The sequence below is a fragment of the Malaclemys terrapin genome, chromosome 7 (assembly GCF_027887155.1).
Source record: "Malaclemys terrapin pileata isolate rMalTer1 chromosome 7, rMalTer1.hap1, whole genome shotgun sequence".
Classification (NCBI taxonomy): domain Eukaryota; kingdom Metazoa; phylum Chordata; order Testudines; family Emydidae; genus Malaclemys; species Malaclemys terrapin.
In genome coordinates, this window is record NC_071511.1 from 54,350,706 (window position 1) to 54,368,972 (window position 18,267).

The window sequence follows — 18,267 nt, forward strand, 5'->3', positions numbered from 1 at the left end:
CGCCCCGAGGGGCTGTGTGGCCCGCAACTGATTTTTTCTGTGGGTAAGTGGCCCCTGATAGAAAAAAGGTTCCCCACTCCTGACCTAGACTATCCACTGCAGTGTAATGTGATGTGCAAGGAAAGCCAATAATTCTAGATATAGCAAAACCCTGATAATATCAGAGCCTCCTCTCCATCCATGTTCTGATCAAGGTCTTTTAAAATTGCAAAGTTCTTTGCAGTCTCTTACATTTGACTTCTTAACGCATGGTTAAATTAATACCATATAAACAATATATGGTTTACCTATGGAGATAGGCAATTAAACTAGTCTCTAGGGCAGGAGTGGGCAAACTTTTTGGCTCGAGAGCCACATCTGGGTATGAAAACAACAAGGAGTCTGGTGGCACCTTAAAGACTAACATCTGGGTATGGAAATTGTATGGCGGGCCATGAATCCTCATGAAACTGAGGGTTGAAGTGCAGGAGGGGGTGTGGGCTCCAGCTGGGAGTGCAGGCTCTGGAATGGGGCCAGAAATGAGGAATTCAGGGTGTGGGAGAGGGGCCTCAAGGCTGGGGCAGGAGGTTGGAATTGGGGGGGGGGGGAGGTGATGGCTCCGGCTGGGGATACGGACTCTTTGTTGGGGCTGGGGATGCAGGAGGGTGCTCTGGGCTGGGACCAAGGGGGTTGGAGGGCAGGAGGGGGATCAGGGCTCGGGCAAGGGGTTGGGGTGTGGGAGGGAGTCAGGGGTGCAGGCTCCAGGCAGTGCTTACCTGAAGCAGCTCCCAGAAGCAGCAGCATGTCCCCTCTCCAGCTCCTACACGGAAGTGCAGCCAGGCGACTTGGCACACGGCCCTGTCCGCAGGCGCCGCCCCGGCAGCTCCCATTGGCCATGATTCCCAGCCAGTGGGAGCTGCGGGGGCAGCACTTGGGGAGGAGACAGCGTGCGGAGCCCCCTGGCTGCACCTCCGTGTAGGAGCTGGAGGAGGGACATGCCGCTGCTTCTGGGAGCTGCACGGAGCCAGCCCCCTGGCTGGAGAACCAGAGTGGGGCAAACCCTGGACCCTGCTCCCTGGTAGGAGCTCAAGGGCCAGATAAAAACGTCTGAAGAGCCAGATGCAGCTCCCGGGCCATAGTTTGCCCACCCCTGTTCTAGACAGAAAGAACATTTGTTAAGTGTGATGTAATTTGATCTGGAGTACTCCAAAAAAGAAGAATAGCTATTGTAAGAAATGTAGTCATGTGTCTTTTAAGAAAGCATTTTCAAATGAAAGAAGAACACCTGTGACAGTTTGTGGGAGCCCCTTGCTGAATGAAATCTACGGTGTCACCTGTGGATAGTAACATCACATATGGTAGTAGCATTACATTTTGGAATATCAAATAGCTGCATAATGAAGCAGACAGACGTAATGCACTTCCTGACTCTCTTGGGCATGTTTAGCAAACCAAGTGCTGAGTTCCCCTTCAGAAATTATGAAACTGCATTTTTATTGGTTCCATATTAGTTGTGCATAACAAGCAATATAGTTCTTAGAGTGCCAGCTCTTTGGGAGAGGGACTGTCCTTTTGTTTTGCAGCTGTGCAATGCCTAGCCCAAAGGCACCCCCTCTCTAACTAGGGCATTTCTAGGCAGTACTACAACTCAAATAATTAAATAATAATGATCTTGCAAGACTACAGATAATTATAGATAATTAAGAAACAGCATGAAGTATATAAATTGCAAAGAATACAACTGCAATGTAGGGAATCAGCAAACAGCTGGTGGTTGTTATTTATTCTCTATATTCCATAGCAATCTATGTCAAAGTGGGAATTTTCTATAATATTTTAATGAATCTTGTGTGCCTCCATTTCCCCTATATTTTGCATGGCTACCTAGAAGGTGTTGGGGAGAGGACTGTTTGCTCTCAGGAAAGGCTGAGACACATAGGTATGAAGAAGAACGGGAGTACTTGTGGCACCTTAGAGACTAACAAATTTATTAGAGCATAAGCTTTCGTGGACTACAGCCCACTTCTTCGGATGCATAGGTATGAACTTTGCCTGGCTGTCTGAGCCTGGATGGGTTATTACAAAATGGCTGGCAGAGTCCTATCCCAGATCCATGGAGAAGCCCAGATGATAATGGAAAATCCAATCCCCAGGACACTGACACCTAGCACCCAAAGCCCTGGAGGGAGATGGCTTTTCCCACCTCTCAGCAGGGAAGCTGAGCAAAAGCCCCGCGCTGGAGAGCAAAAGACTGGGAAGGTGTGAGGTGAGGGGCTGCTGGAGGGAGTCAAGGACCCTCACCTGGGAACTGATGGAGGTCAAATGGAGAGACAGAGAGCGCTTGAACATGGAGGTTCACTACAGCTTGCCTGGGCTTTGGGCTAACCAGAATGGTCTATGCTTTAAACTTCAGTTCTCTATGCTAACCTAAGGATTTCCTATGCTGTGTGCCAGTGAACTAATAAAACCAACTGTTCTGACAACACTATTTGAGCATCACTACAAATACTGGGTGAGGTGCATTAGTCGCTGAAGAGTGTGTAAGTCTCTACCAGGAGTCTGTCTCAGGCTATGTATACACTACCACCAGGATCGATGCTCTGAGATCGATCCACCAGCGGTCGATTTAGTGAGTCTAATGAAGCCCCAGATTGACTGACTAAAAAAAAACCCCAATCATTCTAGCGAGAGAAAGCCATTCCCTACTCTCACATTCATGGGCAGGGGAGGGAGGAATAATTAAAAAGTCAGGCAGGCACTGTAGCCTCTCCCGGTAGAATCTACGCCTTCTCTCTGGGCAAGCTGAATGGAGAGCACTGGCCACCTTTCACACACTTGGAAAGGCATAGGAAATAGGGTGAAGTGGGTTCTTTGGCAGGAAGGCCATCCCTGGTGAGTTATAGCATAAACTTCAGGCTCCAGAGCTACCCCTGGTGTCACTGGTACCATCCCATCCAATCCTTGAAAACCAAAATCGTAACACCCAAGACTGTCAAAAGTGACTAGTGATTTTAGATGCTTCAATTTTGGGGTGCACAACATGAGACCTCTTAAAGAGGTCTGATTGTCAGACACTGCTGCACCAGCACTCTGAAAACCGGGGCCCTTTCAGAGGTCTCAAGTCAGACACCACAAGATGGAAATACTCAAATCCACTCGTCACTTTTGAAAATCATGGTTCATGAAGAAAAGATGGGTTGTAACCAGCCTGATGCCACCCTATCAAATGTAATCAAATATATCATCTCGGATACAGAATCCTACAGATAATCTCACTCCCTTGCAAATGCTAGACTTTTTCAGTTGGATTCCTATTGGTTTCATCCATATTAAATACTCCAGGACTTGTCCGTAAGCAGGGCCGGCTCTAGCTTTTTTGCTGCCCCATGCAGCAAAAAAAAGCGCTGTCCCCCCGAACCCCCCACCGAGCGCTGCCCCGCCCCCCCAGCCGAGAGCCGCGCTGCCCCCCGCCGAGCACCGTGCACCGCGCCGCCGGAACCCCCCCTCCAGCGCCGCGCCCACGCCGCCCCCCCCCACCGCGCGCCAGAGCCCACCCCCCCCGTGCCGAGCGCCGCCAGAACCCCCCCCCCGAGCGCCGAGCCCCACGCTGCCCCTCCCCGCCGAGCACCGCGCCGCCGGAGCCTGCCCCCTCCGAGCGCCGCTGGAGCCCCCCCCAGAGCGCCGCCCCCCCCACCAAGCGCCGCGCCGCTGGAGCACCCCTCACCCGCGGAATGCCATGCCGCGCTGCGCTCCCCCCGCCGCCCCTTACCAGGTGCCGCCCCATGCATGTACTTGGGTGCCTGGTGCCGGCCCTGTCTGTAAGGGCCACTGTACATACATGGCAGACGCAACGGTCTCATACCTATATCGTGCATGTATGTCAGCTGCCTCCTCATTGCAATGTAGGGATCTTCAGGGCAACTCTATGTAGGAATTTACACCTCAACACTGTAATATGTGAGCATCTCACAAACACGAATAGCCTTACCCTCACAGCACCCCGCGTTATCAGTCTCACCACTGTACAGACAACCCCACCCTTAAGCACTTTAAAAGCCATCCTGCAGTTTCAATAAGGTTGCTGTCTGGGGAAAGTGAGTGGCTCAGAAGACGGGCTCTATATCCCATTACCATTCTCCTGTAAATTGCTGGTTCATGTTCAGTCTATGTCAGGAATAACCCAGTGTTGTGGCTGTTTTGTACCCTGTACTAAGGGAATCAGTACTCTCTGTCCAGTGTTCAACGGATGAGTGGATACAACCCAAAGAAAAAATATCCACCTCTGCCACAGGTACTAATTGTCCTCCTTGCTGCAGACTAGCAGAGACCCAAGGTTCTGTTCAGTGACTGTTAACCTTCCAGACTGGATAACTGCTCCATTGACTAGCTCAAAAAATATTAGGCACAATAAAACATTGTGGCTGTTGTGAATATTGCCCGAAGCTATCTAAACACTTGATCTGGCTTATTGCAAGTGATCTTTTTCTTGGCTTCTACTATCCTCTATGATTAATCAATTTTGTGCTGCCGAGGTAGCAAAATGGCCCTGATTCGTTGTCTTAAGTGTACACTGTACATCTCCATAGTATAACCCAAGTCGGCACTGGTGCTGCTTCAATTTGTTTCACTTTTGCTATTGCAAAGCATCAGGTGCCGAGCATATGACATCTAGAAATAACCACATGCATTAAAAAAAAATGTGAATGAACAAGACTGAAGCAGAAAATGAATTTAGCAATTTAACCCTCCCTTCAGGAACAACAACAAATTGTTGTTATCCTGTGAAAGGCAAAGTTTCCTGGGCAAACTCCCATCGAGTCCAGACCACTCTCTCGCTGTGAAAAAGAAGAGAATGCTCTTATAAAGTAAATAAACAACAATGTGATTCCACAGCTGTCATAACTATAAAGGGAAGGGTAACAGCTGTCCTATGTACAGTATTATAAAATCCCTCCTGGCCAGAGACTCCAAAATCCTTTTACCTGTAAAGGGTTAAGAAGCTCAGGTAACCTGGCTGACACCTGACCCAAAGGACCAATAAGGGGACAAGATACTTTCAAATCTTGGGGGGAGGCTTTTGTTTGTGCTCTTTGTTTGGGAAGTTGTTCGCTGGGACTGAGAGGGACCAGACATCAATCCAGGTTCTCCACATCTTTCTAAACAAGTCTCTCATATTTCAAACTTGTAAGTAAACAGCCAGGCAAGGCGTCTTAATTTTACTTTGTTTTCTCAACTTGTAAATGTACCTTTTACTAGAGTGTTTATCTCTGTTTGCTGTACTTTGAACCTGAGGCTGGGGGGGGGGGTCCTCTGAGCTCTTTAAGTTTGATTACCCTGTAAAGTTATTTTCCATACTGATTTTACAGAGATGATTTTTACCTTTTTTCTTTAATTAAAAGCCTTCTTTTTAAGAACCTGACTGATTTTCCTTGTTTTTAGATCCAAGGGAATTGGATCTTGATCCACCAGGAGTTGGTGGGAGGAAGGAGGGGGGATGGTTAATTTCTCCTTGTTTTAAGATCCAAGGGGTTTGGATCTGTATTCACCAAGGAATGGGTGAAGAGTTTCTCAAGGCTTCCCAGGGAAGGGAATCCACTTGGGAATGGTGGCAGCGGACCAGATCTAAGCTGGTAGTTAAGCTTAGAAGTTTTTATGCAGGCCCCCACATTTGTACCCTAAAGTTCAGAGTGGGGAAGCAGCCTTGACAACAGCATTAACAGAAATATACAGAGACTCGATGGACCAGATCCTTAGTTGGTATGAGTGGGGGAACTCCACTGAGGTAAATGGAGCTTCTCTAATTTACTCCAGTGGAAGATCTGGCACAACAATAATAAAATGGTTTCAGAACTGTTCCTTCTACATTCACTTGTCAATACAAGGAGTTCAATCCCTTGAATTTCTGAGTTTCTCCTTCTAAAGATCCTAAGACAGATTCTGATCTTGATTATACTGGTATAACTCTAGAGCAAGCAATTCCATTGATTTAAAATAGTGTTACTCCAGATTTACACCAGTGTAACAGTGAACCTGGTCCAATGTCATTAACACTTGAAGCAGTGTAATAAGTCTAATACCCTACACTTTTCAGACATTAGCCAGATCAGTTGTTGCATAAAAACAAAACAAAAAACTCCAAAGGACCTGAACTCGAGACTTGGCAGACAAAAAGCCCTTTAATTAATCTCTAACTCAGAAGTATTTGAGAGACCACGCCATCTAAATCCAAACTTTGCAGATCTAATGCTCTGGGGTTGCACCAGTGTCACCAATGGAATGGAGAATCAAGCCCCAAGTGTGGAACTTCACTTCAGGTCTCTCTCTTTTTTGTAATTTCAGTCAACATACACATAATTTGGGATTCTGTCCAGGAGAGTGAGAGCTTATTATAATCACAGCACTGAGATCTTCAGCTTTAAGGTATTTAAGTTTATGTTAGCAAGGACTGCTGGTAGATGAGGAAATGTAATCAGAAGAGATTCAGGAAAGTCAAATTACAATAAAAATTTAGAGGAAAAACCCAATTGTTTTCCTCCCATGGGAGAATCATCAACAGTTTAAGGACTGAAATCACAAGGTGAAACTTGTTCCTAACCAGTTTTTCCATAACTACCTGATAAATTCCCTGGGTTATACTAGATATTCTTGTTTTACAAAATACTTTAATGATTAATCCAAATGAGAATGAACTTCACAGCATCTGACTAACCCAATAAAGAAAAAGCCTCACAAGTAGCTGCAAAAAGCCAAATTCTGCCTCCCGTTACTCCAGTGAAATGGCACTGATTGCAGCGTGGGTACCCAAGCACAGAGGTCAGAATTTGGTGCCTAATGTGTGCAAAGGGAATATGTTCTAGCAGTCACTTCTGAGAGCACTATTTCTAGTAAAACCAGTCCCAAAAATGTGGGGAAGAGGAGGAAGAGAGAGAGCTCTGAAGCAACAGCTCAGATGTCACTTTCTCCCAGCCAAGGAACCTGGAGTGCATCATCCCAGAGGTCACTAGACTATTTCTGCTCTGCTAGAGACTCAAGAGTGAGTAAATCTTTCACTTGTGCAACTCTCGCAGAAATTATCAGGGGACAAAAAGTACATAATTGGCTGGATGCTGCATTCCCCCAAGCCATAACTCAAGAAAAGCTTCACCATCCTCATGAGAAGAGAGAGTGGTTCTGGTTTCCTGAAAGGATATACAAGAGGCAACACTCTGATATGAATCCAAGGTCTGCTGATCACACAGGTATGTCTACACTGCAAACACACACCTGCAGCTGGTCCAGGTCAGCTGAATCGGGCTCGTGGGGCTCAGGCTGCAGGGCTGTAAAATTGCTGTGTAGACCTTCGGGCTTGGACTAGAGCCTGAGTTCTGAGACCCTGCCAAGGGGAAGGATCTACAGTCCTGCAGTCCAAGCCCCATGAGCCTTAGCCAGCTGATCCAGGCCAGCCGCAGGTGTTTAACTGCTGTGCAGACATACCCATAGAGATCTCAGCTGTTTTCCTCTGTCCTTTAATTTAGGGTTACCATTCGTCCGGATTTACCCGGACATGTCCTCCTTTTTGTGCTAAAAATAGCGTCCGGGGGGAATTTGTAAAGCACTCACAATGTCCGGGATTTCCCCCCCGCAGAGCAGAGCGAGCGAGCGGCTGGGAGGGCTGCAGGGAAGTCCCGGGCTGGACTCAGGAGCAGCTGGAGAGGAGCCGGATCCGCCCTGCATTCTGAGCCGGCAGCTCCCTTGCAGCCCAGTCCGGCAGCACTGTGCAGGGCCAGACCGGGTTTTGTTGTGCAGGGCCAGGGACCGGGTTTTGTTGTGCAGGGGAGCTCAGCCACGTGTCCGGCTCGGCTGCACAGAGCCCAACACCCTGTTCTGAGCAGCAGGGTAAGGAGGTCAGGGGGCAGGAAGGTTCTGGAGGTGGCAGTCAAGAAACGGGGGGGGGGGGCTTTTGGGGGGGAGTGGAGAAAGTTTTGGGCAGTCAGGGTACAGGTAGGGTCCTGGGGGGCAGTTGGGGGGGGGGTCTTAGGAGGGGGCAGTTAGGGGACAAGGAACAGGGAGTCTTAGGTAGGGGGTGGGGTTCTGGAGGGCAGGTAGGAGCAGGGGTCCCAGGAGGGGGCAGTCAGGGGACAAGGAGCGGGGGGAGTGTTTGGGAGTTCTGGGGGGGGCTGTCAGGTGGCAGGGGTGGGGAGATGGATCGGAGCAGTCAGGGGATAGGGAGCAGAGGGGTTTAGATGGGTCTGGAGTTCTGGGGGGGGTGTCAGGTGGCAGGGGTGGGGAGATGGATCGGAGCAGTCAGGGGATAGGGAGCAGAGGGGTTTAGATGGGTCGGGAGTTCTGGGGGGGGGGGGGCTGTCAGGGGGTGGGGAGTGGTTGGATGGGGCGTGGGAGTCCCAGGGGTCTGTCTGGGGGTGGGGGTGTGGATAAGGGTTGGGGCAGTCAGGGGACAAGAGGCAGGGAGGCTTAGATAGGGAGTGGAGTCCTGGGGGGCAGTTAGGGGCAGGGGTCCCAGGAGGGGGCAGTCAGGGGACAAGGAACGGGGGGAGGGTTGGGGGTTCTGGGGGGGGAAGTGGGAGGGGCAGGGGCGGGGCTCCTCCCGTCCTCTTTTTTTCTTGCTGAAATATGGTAACCCTATTTAATTGCCAGACTAGCTAATACAACCTGCAGTACCTGAAAGTTGCCAAAGGGGGTGGTCTCCCCACATCATGTCCTGGAGCAGAAAGTCAGACTGAACTGAAAACACCATTAAAACAAAATGTTAGAGATGACGATATCGGAGTTGGATGATGAATCGTACAATCACTGTAGAGCGGTGGTTCTTAACCTGGGGTGCATGCACCCCCCTGGGGGTGCAAGATGCCCTTTCTGGGGGTGCAAGACATGCCAGATTTTTTTAGAAGGTAAATCATCAAAAACACAAATTAAGCACAGGCACGTAAGTACAACTACTTTGTTTCATCAAACCTATATATTTATTAACATTATACATTTTTTAATGATTACTGTAATATACAAACAAAAATATATATAGGTTTAAGGGGTGTGAGAACATAATTTTGATTTTTGATAAGGGGTGCGAGAACATATTTTGAGAACCAAAGGAGTGCAGGCTGCAGTAAAGGTTAAGAACCACTGCTGTAGAGAGTCACTAAGCAGGTGTGTCTAGGACTGGGCATTCACTCCTAATTTCCATCTTCCACAGATCACAACCTCTACAGTTTATTTCCCACTGTAGTGGCTCCGTGCCGGGGCCTTCCCACTCTGGGTCCTTGGGAGGCCATCCCACCTCACTACATCACTGATACGTCGGCCGCCATGGGGAACGAAGCAGTCTCCACTCGCAGCTGGGACTCAGGCCTGTGTGCAGGCTGAACAGCAAATAAACAGCCAATTAGCCCAGGCCCTGGATCAAGGCAGGGCAGCAAAGAGACTGAGGCTCAGGCTTTTGGCATGGGGAGACTGCTACCCCTGTGTTCGGGTGGCAGGGGGGACGCAGGCCCACCCACTCCACTGTGTCCCAGCCCAGGACCCTAACAGTGACAAAGCACTTTGTCACTCGGTCAGGGGGGATCTACGCCACAACACGCTGACTCCCCCTCTGTCAGCACTGCAGCCAGATGGGGGTCTACTATCCCTGGGCCACTTCCACACTCCCCTTCTTCGTGTACTTGTTGCTGTGAAGAGGGGTCGAGGTTGAGGGCGGCTTCCAGGACTGCAGGCAAGTCTTTGGGGGGTCTGGTCCATCGGTGGTCCAGGCCAGTCATCTTCTCCCTCCGGGGTCAGGTCCAACGATGGTCTGGGCGGTCGAGACTAGTTGTCTTCCTCCAGGTCTGAATCAGCTAGTGGCCCTGGTGGCCCAGGCCAGTCCTCTGCTCCCTCGGCACTCTCCGCCACTTCCCAGCTCGGGAGGCTACAGAAGGCATCTGGTCTCTCCGGTGGTTTCCTCCTACTGAGCTTTCTGGGCCACCTTTTATACTTCCTGCCCCTCCGCCCACCAGGGCTCAGTGCAAGGGCCCTCCCACTCCAGGTCCTCGGGAGGCCACTCCACATCACTACACCCACCCTCAGCAACACCATTGGCAAGGAGAATGAAGGAGGATGATACAGTAACTCCTCACTTAACGTTGTAGTTATGTTCCTGAAAAATGCTATTTTAAGCAAAATGATGTTAAGCAAATCAAATTTCCCCATAAGAATTAATGCAAATAGGGGGGTTAAGTTCCAGGGAAATTTTTGCCCGACGAAATACTTTATTTTTTATTTATTGGAATACAGTACAGTACAATTTTATACACAGTACAATTTTACACTGTACACAGCAATGATGATTGTGAAGCTTGGTTGAGGTGGTGAAGTCAAAGGGTGGGATATTGCACAGGGAATGCCTTACTGCTAAATGATGAACTAGCAGTCGGCTGAGCCCTCAAGGGTTAGCACATTGTTGTTAATGTAGCCTCACGCTCTACAAGGCAGCACGAATGGAGGGAGGGGAAACAGCATGGCAGACAGAGACAGAGACACACACCGTGTGCATGAGAGAGACGCGCATTGCCCCTTTAAGTACGCTCACCCCACTCTAAGTACAATGCTTTTTTAAGTAGATCAGCAAGTTGAGACAGCAGCTACTGCCAGCAAGCTCCCTCCGTCCTGAGCCCTGTCATGTCCCCACCCTGCTCTATGGAGATGGGGTACAGGAGCGGGGGGAGGGGGGGGCAGACATCCCCTGACATTAGCACTACTCTTCCCCCCACCCCTGCACAGCAAGCAGGAGGCTCCCGGGAGCAGCTCTAAGGCAGAGGGCAGGAGCAGCACACAGCAGTGGGGGAAGGGACACCTGAATTGCCCAGCAGTTGATAGGACAGCAACTGTGAGTGGGGTACAGAGAAGGGATGGGCACATTAAAGGGACTTTTGGGTTGCTGGATTTAAGACCCTGAGGGGAAAAGGACACTGCCCAACTTACTTGGGGGTGAGTCTTTTGCTCATGGTTTGTGTTTATGAGCCCTAGTTGCGGTGTTTTTCCAAATTAATGCTGAGTTAATTCCCTCCTTTTATTATTTTTGCTACACTCGGACTCTGTGGTTGCGAGAGGGGAAGAATTGCTTCTTAGAGGTGCCCAGAGTGTGCTGTGTAATTGTCCCAGGTCACTGGGTGGGAGCTCAAGCCGCTTTTCAGGTATGGTGTATTTCATGGAATCACAGAATATCAGAATTCGAAGGGACCTCAGGAGGTCATCTAGTCCAACCCCCTGCTCAAAGCAGGACCAATCCCCAACTAAATCATCCCAGCCAGGCCTTTGTCAAGCCGGACCTTGAAAACCTCTAAGGAAGGAGATTCCACCACTTCCCTAGGTAACCCATTCCAGTGCTTCACCACCCTCCTAGTGAAAAAGTTTTTCCTAATATCCAATCTAAACCTCCCGCACTGCAACTTGAGACCATTACTCCTTGTTCTGTCATCTGCTACCATTGAGAATAGTCTAGATCCATCCTCTTTGGAACCCCCTTTCAGGTAGTTGAAAGGAGCTATCAAATCTCCCCTCATTCTTCTCTTCTGGAGACTAAATAACCCCAGTTCCCTCAGCCTCTCCTCATAAGTCATGTGCTCCAGCCCCCTAATCATTTTTGTTGCCCTCCGCTGGACTCTTTCCAATTTTTCCACACCCTTCTTGTAGTGTGGACACAGTACTCCAGATGAGGCCTCACCAATGCCGAATAGGGGGGAATGATCATGTCCCTCGATCGGCTGGCAATGCCCCTACTTATACAGCCCAAAATGCCGTTAGCCTTCTTGGCAACAAGGGCACACTGACTCATATCCAGCTTCACGTCCACTGTAATCCCTAGGTCTTTTTCTGCAGAACTGCTGCCTAGCCACTTGGTCCCTAGTCTGTAGCAGTGCATGGGATTCTTCTGTCCCAAGTTCAGGACTCTGCACTTGTCCTTGTTGAACCTCAGATTTCTTTTGGCCCAATCCTCTAATTTGTCTAGGTCCCTCTGTATCCTAGCCCTACCCTCCAGCATATCTACCACTCCTCCCAGTTTAGTGTCATCTGCAAACTTGCTGAGGGTGCAGTCCACACCATCCTCCAGATAATTAATGAAGATATTGAACAAAACCAGCCTCAGGACCGACCCTTGGGGCACTCCGCTTGATACCGGCTGCCAACTAGACATGGAGCCATTGATCACTACCCCTTGAGCCCAAGGATTTAGCCAGCTTTCAATCGACTTTATAGCCCATTCATCTAGCCCATACTTCTTTAACTTGCTGGCAAGAATACTGTGGGAGACCATATCAAAAGCTTTGCTAAAGTCAAGGAATAACAAGTCCACTGCTTTACCCTCATCCACAGAGCCAGTTATCTCATCATAGAAGGCAATTAGGTTAGTCAGGCATGACTTGCCCTTGGTGAATCCATGCTGACTGTTCCTGATCACTTTCCTCTCCTCTAAGTGCTTCAGAATCGATTCCTTGAGGAGCTGCTCATGATTTTTCCAGGAACTGAGGTGAGCCTGACTGGCCTGTAGTTCCCCGGATCCTCCTTCTTCCCTTTTTCAAAGGTGGGCACTACATTAGCCTTTTTCCAGTCATAAATATTCCTGAACCATTTCTTTCTCCACAGAGGGCTGGTCACCTCCTCCCCATACTGTGCTGCCCAGTGCAGTGGTCTGGAAGCTGACCTTGTTCATGAAGACAGAGGCAAAAAAATCATTGAGTACATTAGCTTTTTTCCACATCCCATGTCACTAGGTTGCCTCCCCCATTCAGTAAGGGGCCCACACTTTCCTGGACCTTCTTGTTGCTAACATACCTGAAGAAACCCTTCTTTTTACTCCTAACATCCCTTGCTAGCTGCAACTCCAAGTGTGATTTGGCCTTTCTGATTTCACTCCTGCATGCCTGAGCAATATTTTTGTACTCCTCCCTGGTCATTTGTCCAATCTTCCATTTCTTGTAAGCTTCTTTTTTGTGTTTAAGATCAGCAAGGATTTCACTGTTAAGCCAAGCTGGTCACCTGCCATATTTACTGTTCTTTCTACACATCAGGATGGTTTGTTCCTGCAACCACAATAAGGATTCTTTAAAACACAGCCAGCTCTCCTGGACTCCTTTCCCCCTCATGTTATTCTCCCAGGGGATCCTGCCCATCAGTTCCCTGAGGGAGTCAAAGTCTGCTTTTCTGAAGTCCAGGATCTGTATTCTGCTGCTCTCCTTTCTTCCTTGTGTCAGGATCCTGAACTCTACCATCTCATGGTCACTGCATCCCCTACTAATGCTTCCTTGTTTGTGAGCAGCAGGTCAAGAAGAGCTCTGCCCCTAGTTGGTTCCTCCAGCACTTGCACCAGGAAATTGTCCCCTACACTTTCCAAAAACTTCCTGGATTGTCTGTGCACTGCTGTATTGCTCTCCCAGCAGATATCGGGGTGATTGAAGTCCCCCATGAGAACCAGGGCCTGTGATCTAGTAACTTCTGTTAGTTGCCTGAAGAAAGCCTCATCCACCTCATCCCCCTGGTCTGGTGGTCTATAGCAGACTCCCACTATGACATCACCCTTGTTGCTCACACTTGTAAACTTAATCCAGAGACTCAGGTTTTTCTGCAGTTTCATACTGGAGCTCTGAGCTCCAGTTGGAATTTTTCCAACCAGCTTAAGTTGGTGCCACCAATTAGTAGTGCACTTTAATGTGAGCTACCATTATTCAGCTTTTAAATAGGTTCCATATTCTTTAACAATAAAAGCGATTAGACTTTCAGATTCTTCATTTTGTCACTTCTTGGGTGCAGGCAAATGGTGGGGACACTCACTCTTGGTGAGTGGATCTGAGATTTTGCATGTTTTTTTAAACAGTTAGTCCAGGTTTTGTTTGGCAAAAGACCATCGGAGCTAGAACATTGCTATGGTTTGTTTGGGGACCAGCTGAATAAAGGCAACCTTTATTGTTCTGGAGTAACACTGGAGTAAAAGGGCTTAAATGTGTCCATAGGATTTAAACCACAACCAGCCCAGCTATAATGCTAAAGAAAAAAAAAGCCTCAGCTGTGTTAGGAGGACAGTGAATTTTCTACTAGAAGATGGATTTACTAAATTGATATAATTTCACTTTCCTTGAATTGCACTAGTGCATGTGAGATTTTGGCAAAAAAGGAAGAAACCACTCAAAAAAAAGATATTTTGAACCATATATGAGCATTGGCCTGCTAAACCCAGGGTTGTGAGTTCAATCCTTGAGGGGGCCACTTAGGGATCTGGGGCAAAATCAGTACTTGGTCCTGCTAGTGAAGGCAGGTGCTGGACTCAATGACCTTTCAGGGTCCCTTCCAGTTCTAGGAGATATGTTATATTATAATATATGGAGATATACCTATAATTAAATGACCAGCACTTATGCACTTTCCCTAACCACACAGGACATTCCATTTTCTTCCGATCTAAAGAAATATTTTCCTTAATTGTTTACAGCATTTCGTAAGCTAGGGGTGAGATACAAAAAGCTATCTTAGGTCAATGGAGGGGGGGATTTCCATTAGTTTCAATGGCCAGATCCCCAGAGATATTTAGGCACCTAACTGCCACTGAATCTGGCGCAATATGGTTTAAATCAGCCTCATGTGAAAAATTTCATTGATATTTCACTGCAGTATTCGGTGCAATGCATACAGTTGCACTAATTACCTTATATTTCTTCGGAAAACTCCAACCCAAGAATGGTTAGAATACTTTCTTAGACACCTATGTAATCATCACATGCCCAAGTCAAACAAACCTACTGTGTTTAAATTTCCTTCCTGCACTGGGAAATTGAACAATACTGTAAAATGCAAAAGGGCTGCTAATAGCTCAAAATCCCCTTTATTTTATTCCTATTAGTGCTCTGCACACATTGTAACATGAATGCTCAAAATGTACTACAGGTTGAGCCAAGATGCAAGAGTGAAAACTTAAGGAAACAGACCAGTTTTCTATTCCAATCCACGGTATCTCAAAAGTCCACTGCCAAGTCAGTGCTACTGAACTGATTCAACATGTATCATGTTAAAAACAGCACTGTATAAGGTGAAAGTTGCTAGGCTTGGATTCATGATGTGGATGTCAAATGAAATCAGACTAAACAATTTGAAAGATGTTTCTCAGCCAAAAATTGATAAACTAAGATTTAATAACAATTATCACCCAAATCTAAGAGAATATGTAAATTACTAGTCTGTGTCACTAAGAAAAGCTACAAGCTTTGTCTAAAACCAAGGGTACGTCTATACTTACCTCCGGGTCCGGCGGTAAGCAATTGATCTTCTGGGTTCGATTTATCGCATCTTGTCTATACGCGATAAATCGATCCCGGAAGTGCTCGCTGTCGACGCCGGTACTCCTGCTCCACGAGAGGAGTACACGGAGTCGACGGGGGAGCCTGCCTGTCACGTCTGGACCCGCGGTACGTTCGAACTAAGGTACTTCGACTTCAGCTACGTATCTTAGTTCGAAGTGGGGGGTTAGTGTGGACCAGACCTAAGTGAAAATGTTTTCCGCTTTCTCCCAAGTTTACATTTCCTCATTCCACCCCTTGGCTAGACAGATAAGTCAAGACATTTTCCTTCGCCAGCAGACAAAATGCATTTGCATAGCAACACCTGGTTAGATTGTAAGCTCTTTGGAGCAGATACTGTCTTGCTATTTTATATATGTCTAGCAACTAGCAGAATGGGGCCTTGATCCTAGATCAGGGCCTCTGGGTAGTGCTATAATACAAACAACAAATTATTATTCTGTCCAGTTCATCTGAGGCATGGCCAGTATGACAAAAGCAGTTTGTTTATATTGATGCTTTAGCCCAGGGGTCGGCAACCTATGGCACGGGTGCCGAAAGCGGCACGAGAGCTGATTTTCAGTGGCACTCACACTGCCCGGGTCCTGGCCACCGGTCCGGGGGCCTCTGCATTTTAATTTAATTTTAAATGAAGCTTCTTAAACACTTTAAAAACCTTATTTACTTTACATACAATAGTTTAGTTATATATTATAGAAAGAGACCTTCTAAAAACTTTAAAATGTATTATTGGCACGCAAAAGCTTAAATTAGAGTGAATAAATTAAAATTCGGCACACCGCTTCTGAAAGGTTGCTGACTCCTGCTTTATCCACTATTTATTGATCATTCCTAACCAAAGGCTTGAATAAAGGATCTTTCCAGACGCCAAGCTGTGGAGGGAGCATGTATGGAGAGGGAGCAATTCAAACTGGCAATCTGCTCGATGGGTCCCTCCCTGTCTCTAAGATGCATCCAATAAACGAGAAGGGCAGAGCCAGATTCTCAGCTGGTGTAAACTAGCATAGCTCTCCTGCCTCAGGCTGCCAACTTTCTAATCACACAAAACCAAACACCCTAGCCCCATCCCTTCCCCAAGGCCCCACCCCTGCTCACTACATTCCTCCTCCCTCAGTGGCTTACTCTCCCCCAACCTCACCCACTTTCACTGGGCTGGGGGGTTGGGAGGGGGTGAGGGCTCTAACTGGGGGTGTGGGCTCCAGGGTGGGGCCAGAAATGAGGGGTTCAGGGTGCGGGAGGGGGCTCCAGGCTGGGGCAGGGACTTTGGTGTCAGGAAGGGGGTGAGAGCTCTGGACTGGGGGGTGCAGGCTCTGGGCGGGTGGTGGGGATGAGGGGTTTGTGTTGCAGGAAGAGGCTCCGGGTTTGGTGGAAGCTCAGGGCTGGGGCAGGGGCTCAAGGTTAGGGCATGGGCTTACCTTGGGCAGTTCCCGGTCAGCCGTGTAGCAGGGCTAAGACAGGCTCCCTGCCATCCTGGCTCTGCGCTGCACCCCAGAAGCGGCCAGTAAATCTGGCTCCTAGGCGAGGGGGGCCACAGGGCTCTGCACACTGCTTTCACTTGCAGGCACTGCTCCCCCACCCCACCCCAGCTCCCACTGTCCCTGGTTCCCGGCCAATGGGCGTGTGGAGCCAGTGCTTGGGGTGGGGACAGCACACAGAGCCCTGTGGCCGCCCCCTCCTAGGAGCCAGATCTACTGGCTGCTTTCGGGGAGCAGCGCAGAGCCAGGACAGGCAGTTAACTTGCCTTAGCCTTGCAGCACTGCTGACCAGACTTTTAACGGCCCGGTTGGCGGTGCTGACCGGAGCCACCAGGGTCCCTTTTCAACCAGGCGTTCTGGTCGAAAACCGGACACCTGGCAACCCTATCCTGCCTGCAGTGGAGCTGTGAAGATCTACACCAGCAAAAGAGGTGGTCCCCAGTCTTTAGTGGATCTGCTTTTAACTCATTTAGAAGGAGAACCATTCAGCTACAGCTCCTGCCAGCAGGGCCGGTGTAACCACTAGGTGGCCGCCTAGGACGCCAAGATTTGGAGGCACCAAAAAGCGGTGCCCAAAGAGCAGCAACCAGCTGAGTGCAGGGCTCTGTGGGAGATACCATCTCTCCAACTGGGAGGGGACAGAAAGTGCAGCCCTGTATTCCCTGCTAGAGGTCGCAGTGGTTCAGTCTGCCCCGGGGGCAGGGCCACATGGCCTGTTGGAGTTGGTCGCGTGCAGACTCCCGGCCCGACCTGCAGGCCGCACTGCCGCCCGCACCTTCGGGGACATGAGCCTGAGCCGGGCGAGCTCCGCCTGGGGCCTATGGAGGGGAGCCCGGAGCAGCCGGTGAAGCGGGGCGGGGGCCCAGCTGCTCACATCCCCCGGCGCCTGGCTGCAGCCACCCATTGGCCGGGGCCAGGCCACGTGGAGGGGTGATCAGGACAAGACGGGGCCCAGCCAGGCACTGCCTTCCACATGGTGTCAGGTCGTGGGGGCAGGTCCCGGTGCACTGGGGAGCCTGACAGGCAGAGGGCGGTGGGGAAGGGGGGCTGACGTGGGGGGGAGAGGTTAGGACATCTGCGGCCAGGGCCAGCTCCAGGCACTAGCCCACCAAGCTTGTGCTTGGGGCGGCACCTGGAGGGGGGCTGCGCGGCACTCCAGCCCCCGGGGAGAGCGGGGCCACGGCCGGGCTCGCCGCCCTCCCCCCGGGGGTAGAGCGGAGCCCCCGCCGGGGTTTGCTGCCCTCCCCCCGGGGCGCCGGCCGCCCTCCCCCCCCATGGGGGGGGGGGGGGGGCGGCCGGCGGCTTTTTTGCCTGGGGCGGCAAAAAAGCCAGAGCCGGCCCTGTCTGCGGCTTTGCCGAGTGACCAAGACACGGATCCAAAACTTCCATTGGCCTTTGGGTCAGGCCTGAAGGACAGACTGCACCTGTCTCCAGATTAATTCTGTTATAAATGCTTTGGGGCAGAGGAGAGAGACAGGGCCTGCTCATCAAATAACCCG

At 49.7% G+C, this 18,267-nt stretch overlaps 1 protein-coding gene across 5 annotated transcripts in view; it reads right to left on the minus strand.

Annotated features, from left to right (window-relative positions):
- The window catches only part of SORBS1 (sorbin and SH3 domain containing 1), a 289,445-nt gene that overhangs the window by 230,557 nt on the left and 40,621 nt on the right, over positions 1 to 18,267 (minus strand). The gene's annotated exons all lie outside the window — the stretch shown is intronic.